Below are 7,123 nucleotides of genomic sequence, written 5' to 3'. Positions count from 1 at the left end.
AAATATAGGGAAGAAGTACATGAACTTGTCAGCTGGTGTGATCAAAACTTTCTTTTTTTCTTTTCTTTTGCATTCGTGGGCTGAAACTCCCACGTTCACTCGTATTATACGCGAGTGGGCTTTTACGTGTATGACCGTTTTTAACCCGCCATGTAGGCAGCCATACTCCGCTTTCGGGGTGTGTGCATGCTGGGTATGTTCTTGTTTCCATAAACCACCGAACGCTGACATGGATTACAGGATCTTTAACGTGCGTATTTGATCTTCTGCTTGCGTATACACACGAAGGGGGTTCAGGCACTGTCAGGTCTGCACATATGTTGACCTGGGACATCGTAAAAATCTCCACCCTTTACCCACCAGACGCCCTCACCGTGATTCGAACCCGGGACCCTCAGATTGAAAGTCCAACGCTTTAACCATTCGGCTATTGCGCCCGTCGATCAAAACAACTTAGAACTCAACGAATCAAAAACCAAAGAATTAATTCTAGATTTCGGGAAGACCAGATCTGACCCCTTACCACTTGTCATTGAAGACAAGCAAGTAGAGATCATCAGCGACTTTAAATTTCTGGGACTGATCTTTTCCAACGATTTGAAATGGGAGAAAAATACGGCAAAAATTGTTAAGAAAGTACAACAGCGCCTGTACTTTCTTCGACGCCTCAAAAAGTTTGGAATTAAAAAAAAGAAATCATGGTTGATTTCTACCGAGCAGTCATTGAAAGTATGCTAACCTTCGCTATTACTGTTTGGTACGGAAACATTTCCAAGGCAGAAGTTGCAGCCCTTAACAGAATCGTAAAAACTGCCACCAAGATTACCGGGCATGATCTACCTTCTCTAGAAGACATATATTATAAGCGGCTACTCATAAAAGCAAAATCAATCAGCCAGGACGAATCACATCCAGCTTTTGGGATTTTCGAGATGCTCCCCTTTGGTCGACGGTACAGAAGTATTAGGACGAAAACCAATCGCTTCGCCAATAGCTTTTTCCCCAAAGCAGTCAATGCCCTATCTCTCGAACAAATCCACTGTGATAAATTGAACTGAGCAACCAACAACCATCTACCTGAATATCTAGTCATCAGGCCCATCCACATGTGATATGCAGCTTCTGTTGAAACGTGTGTGTGTGCAGTGCAAGTTTTTATATTGAAATGCACTTGTATGTATCTTATTTCTACTGTGTCTGTGTTTTTCGATTTATGTTCGTATCTTGTTATGTACTGTCCCTATATATATATATATTTATATGTGTGTGTGTGTGTGTGTGTCTGTGTCTGTGTCTCTGTGTGTCTCTGTGTGTGTCTGTGTGTGTGTGTGTGTGTGTGGTTTCCGTCTATCTGTTCTTATTTCTATCTGTTTTTGTGTTAGTGTGTCTGTCGTTCTGTCTGTCCGTATGTCTCTCTCTTTGTTTTTCTGCCTGTCTCACTACTTCACACACACACACACACACACACACACACACACACACACACACACACACACACACACACACACACATACGCGCGCGCATTTGTAAATGATACATGTCTCAAGCTTTGCAAAATAAAGAAATGCGGAGGCGTTCTTGTCCCTTGGTGTGAACATGTGGGTGTGTTTGCAGGTGCGTTTGATTCTGCATTTAGATGCACACGCGTTTGCGCTTACGTGCTCACGCGTGTTCTTGCACGTGAAGGCGTGTTGGAAACATAGCCAAGAGCAGCAGTTCGTCTATGCGCACGTGTGTCTACTTAACTTATGTGGGTGTGGCGCATTAAAAGAAAGAAAGAAAGCAAACTTTGAACCAAACTACATCAAAACTTAAACATTGTGAGGTTACTTTCTGTTCATTTACTTGTGTGTGTGTGTGTGTGTGTGTGTGTGTGTGTGTGTGTGTGTGTGTGTGTGTGTGTGCTTGAGAGAGAGTTTGTTTTGTGTGTGTGTCTATGTATGTGTCCGCGTGCACGTGAGAGAGAGACAGAGAGAGAGAGAGAGAGAGAGAGAGAGCGTGCGTGCGTGCGTGCGTGAAAGTGTATGCATTCCTCGCTTCTTCTTCTCCGAAGTAGAAGTACTAATACTAGTATTGGTAGTACCAGTAAATCATCATTATCATCATCACCACCAACATCAACATCATTATCATCATTATCACCATCATTAGTAGTAACCACATAACTAACAATGAGGGCCTCAGGCGTGTACTGTTACACTTAGCATTCACCACTTTCTGCTGCGTGCGTGAACGTTGCCTGCGATGGCTAGGACACGCTGACATGACGCAGTACAGCAGGATTCCCATAGACCTGCTGTATGCATGGCAAAAAAAAAAAAAAAAAAAAAAAAAAAAAAAGCTCAGGGTCGCAACCTTTACTCATATTTGATTAGATATGTCTGCAAAACAGATTCAAATGCCCTCAATATGGGCATCGACTTCTTCTTCTTCTTCTGCGTTCACTCGTATGCACACGAGTGGGCTTTTACGTGTATGACCGTTTTTACCCCGCCATGTAGGCAGCCATACTCCGTTTTCGGGGGTGTGCATGCTGGGTATGTTCTTGTTTCCATAACCCACCGAACGCTGACATGGATTACAGGATCTTTAATGTGCGTATGTGATCTTATGCTTGCATATACACACGAAGGGGGTTCAGGCACTAAGCAGGTCTGCACATATGTTGACCTGGGAGATCGTAAAAATCTCCACCCTTTACCCACCAGGCGCCGTCACCGTGATTCGAACCCGGGACCCTCAGATTGAAAGTCCAACGCTTTAACCACTCGGCTATTGCGCCCGTCTATGGGCATCGACGATTGGTTTGACCTGACACACAGGATGTGTCCCAGCTTGAGACAGGAACTGAACCGCAGTCTGCGAAGGAGGGGGAACAGAAGCTTCAGCTTGCAGCAGAAAGAACAAACAAAAGGGCGAGACGCACGAACAGCCAACAAGCGCTACTCGCAGACACAGCCTTTGGTTATTATTGCTAAGTGCAGCCGCTGCATGCGGAAGGCAGGTGACTGTCAAATTTGATCCCCGCATCGGTCTGCGCAGCCACAACAGGCGCTGCTGCAGCGCCGACTGATCGCCACTTCTGAAGGCGCACATCCTTGGCCACTGTTGACCGACGGACGCCAATATAACATTATAATCAAATTATTATTATTATTATTATTATTATTATTATTATTATTATTGTTGTTGTTGTTGTTGTTGTTGTTCTTCTTCTTCTTCTTCTTCTTCTTCTTCTTCTTCTTCTTCTTCTTCTTCTTCTTCTTCTTCTTCTTCTTCTTCTTCTTCTTCTTCTTCTTCTTGTTTTCGTTATTGTTCTTATCATCATCATTAGTAGTAGTAGTAGTAGTAGTAGTAGTAGTAGTATCATCATCATCATTATTGTTGTTGTTATTGTTGTTGTTGTTACTATACAATTATCATTATTTTATATCATTCTCATCATCATCATTATTATTATTATTATTATTATTATTGTTGTTGTTGTTGCTGTTGTTGTTGTTGCTGTTGTTGTTATAACTATTATAATTATCATCATCATCATCATCATCATCATCACCACCACCATCATCATTGTCATTATTATTATTATTATTATTATTATTATTATTATCATCATCATCATCATCATCATCATCATCATCATCATCATCATTATTATTATTATTATTATTATTATTATTGTTGTTGTTGTTGTTGTTATATTTTTCTTGTTGTTTTTGTTGTGCGAGGCCCGACGAAGCGCGGTGGGTCACGCTGCTGGTCAGGTACCTGCCTAGCAGATGTGGTGTAGTGTGTTATGGATTTGTCCGAACGCTGTGACGCCTCCTTGAGTAACTGAACTGAACTGAACTGAACTTATCGTAACCAGTAGTAGCAGTAGTTCTCATCGATAACTTGTTCATTTTCCGGCTGCTGCTGCTGCTGCTGTAAGGAGGGATGGGTATTGTGGACGAGGAGGCAGTTGATGACGGCAGGTGACTCGGGAGAGGTCTCTTCCATCATTAGCATCCACTTTCAGCCTGCCGCTTTGGGGCCCTCGGGTCTGGCACTGAATTGCCGTATGAGGATAGGGGGACTGGGGGGGGGGGGGGGGGTGGCGGCTGGGAGGGGGGGAGTGGGTGGATGAAGAGATGGGGGGGGGGGGGGGAAGGAATGGGGACCTGGCGAGTGGGGTTGTGTGGGAGGGGGAGCGATCTAGCATGCAGAGGGCTGGCAGACATGACTAATGAGGATCGTGTGTGTTATTTCTTTCATTCTTTCTTCATTTATTTATTTATTTATTTATTTATTCATTTATTCATTTATTTATTCGTATAATCATTCATCGGTATATGTGCCCATGCATTCCAACATGCCGATGCCATCAATTCCCTGTTATTTCGAATGATCTCCACCAAAAAGATTGCTTCAGAGGCCACAGAAAGTAGCCTCATCTCCACCTCAAAGTAGTCCTGATCCTTTATTTCCATTCTCTCTTGAATGACGTTCTCAGCGAGTATCACAGGGAGGGGATGTATGGAGATAGGAAGAGAGATAGAGAGAGTAGGGAGAGAGAGATAGAGAGGAGGAAAAGATAGATGAGGGTGAGAGATAGAGGACGAAGAGAGACAGAGAGAGGAGGGAGAGAGATAGAGAGAGGAGGGAGAGAGAGAGATAGAGACAGAGACAGACAGAAACTGGGACATAGCGAGAAACAGAGAGAGAGAAAGCTAGACTGGACAAAGCAAACAGACCTGAGATAGAAACGGAAAGAGAGAGAGACCCAGAGATGAAAAGAAAGAGAGAGAGAGAGAGAGAGAGAGAGAGAGAGAGAGAGACGAAGATTAACAGACAGAACTGAACAGACGGAGAAACAGACCAGAGAGAGAGAGAGACCGAAAACGACAGGCAGAACTGAAAAAGACGGACATGCAGACCTGAGACAGAGACAGGGTCAGAAAGACTCAAAGACACAGAGAGACAGACAGACAGACAGAGTCAGGAAGATCGACTGACGCTAATGGGGAAGCGATGACATATCCAAAGTCAAATGCTATCACTGACACGCCTCATCTCTGTCCAGTGCTGACCCTTGCAGCCAGCCCCACGGCAGCGAAGGGTCCTCCACACGAACGTCACTGAGCCGGAATGGAGCGGGGACTGACAGAGAGAGTCGTCGCCCCTGATCCTTGTTAGTGGGAAAATGAGACCCCTGGGAGACTGGAATAGGAGATTGTGGGAAGACTCCATCAAATACACACACGCGCGTGCACACACACGCGATCACCGAGTGAAACCATGCGCGCGTACGCGCATTTTTTTGATACGCTCAGAGAGACAGATACATTGGCCTGCATAATTATTGGAGTAGGAATGGAATGAGAAGTTGGGCAGAGTGAGCCAGAGAGAAAGATAAAGAGAGGCACAACTTTATATGAAAAAGAGATAGGCACACAGAGAGAGAGAGAGAGAGAGAGAAGGGGGCGGGGCGGAGGTGTGTGTGATAAAATATCTCAGGGGCAAAAGTGCTCTTTTTCTGTTATGAAATGCGTTGTAAATCAGCTAAACCGCACACATGGACACCTCCGAAAACGAAAATATTCTTTTGTTTGTATCGAAAAAAGAAAGAAAAAAAAAAGATAGAAGAAAAATAAATAAAAAAAAAAAAAAAAAAAGAAAAGAAAAGAAAGGCAGATACTCACTGATTGATTCGACAGATATCTGGGAGACAGACAGACAAATACACTAAATGACTGAATGACTGAGTAATAGATATGAATGTGAATCCGAATGCTTTATTGATAAAGCCTTAGGTCGATGCGATCTGAATGTCAAATTTATACCGTCACTGACAATGGCTACGCCAAATACAAGCTCCAGCGGCAAAAGTATTCAACTGCAAAAGAAACACACAAACACACAAAAAAAGGAATGTGAAAGAACATGATACACATTAGAAAGCATATAAGGAAATTTGTATTGTACACATTCCACAAGGTCCCTTTTGAAATGGTTTGTGAATAAATATAGCCATGTTGTTGATTGTTAAGTGTAGACGTATTTTGTTTGAAGCGAGAACTGTGACTAAAACACACACACACACACACACACAAATCGATGATACAAAAATAATTCATAGAAAACGTAAAGCGCTTGTAGGATTTGACCAAAAACGTAGTGATTATGACGCTCAATCAAGAGCTGACACGGCATGAACTGTTACACGTGGCTTTATTGACACACACCCCTTCATACCGCACATTCCCGCCCCTCTGCCCACCCCTTTATTTTGCGGATTAACAATTCCCCCCACCCCTCTCAACCCCTGTTCCCGCCCCACGCCCCCTCCTCTCCTGACATAAATGACAAGTGAGGAAAAGAGAGCGCAGGTCAATGATGAAAGCCGATACCAGTGAAGGAAAAGAGGGATCTTCCGGGTCTATGGCTGCTCTCTGTCAAATGCTGCTGAATCACGAGCATCATCGAAAGCTCTCAAACTGAACACGTTAATGTGATGTGGAGCGGAGTGGAGTAGAGGATAGAGACATTGCATCCGCTCGTCATTGCAATTAGTACCTGCAATGGGGACCCGAAAATGCGCTCGCTCGCGTGCATACATCCCTCTTTGAACATAGTTTTGTCCCACGTAATAAATTGGTGCTGGATTATGAGTTTTTACTGAACTGTTTTTTTCTAAAGCGCACTGATCGCTATGTAGAGCGCTGAATAGATTTCATGGACAGTAATTAAAAACAGACTGCTGAACGAGTAAGGACAGTGATTTAATGGGTTGCATTGGTGACTGTTATTGTGTTTTCTTGGTGTTAGCAACTACGTTGGTGATATGACAGGGAACACAGTTTTATAGATATTCTAATCATTTATAGTTAATTGCATCCTTTGACACTGTTCACATCACATGGACGCGTTCGGAAAACTTTTCACGTTTTGTTCTTAGTAATACTGTCGATATATCTTGAGTTAAATTGTACCCATGTAAACGTGGACCTATTTTGGTTCAGTCCGGAGTAAAGAATGAACTGAGTGACTGTGTTGTATAATTTTGTTTTACGATTTTTAACTAATGTTACTTCATTGTTAATAGTTGCAATGTGCAGTCTGTGTTACTGGATCTAAGATG

Source organism: Babylonia areolata, chromosome 24 (assembly GCF_041734735.1).
Source record: "Babylonia areolata isolate BAREFJ2019XMU chromosome 24, ASM4173473v1, whole genome shotgun sequence".
Lineage (NCBI taxonomy): Eukaryota > Metazoa > Mollusca > Gastropoda > Neogastropoda > Buccinidae > Babylonia > Babylonia areolata.
The sequence above is the reverse complement of the archived record's forward strand: the minus strand, read 5'-3'. Positions refer to the sequence as shown.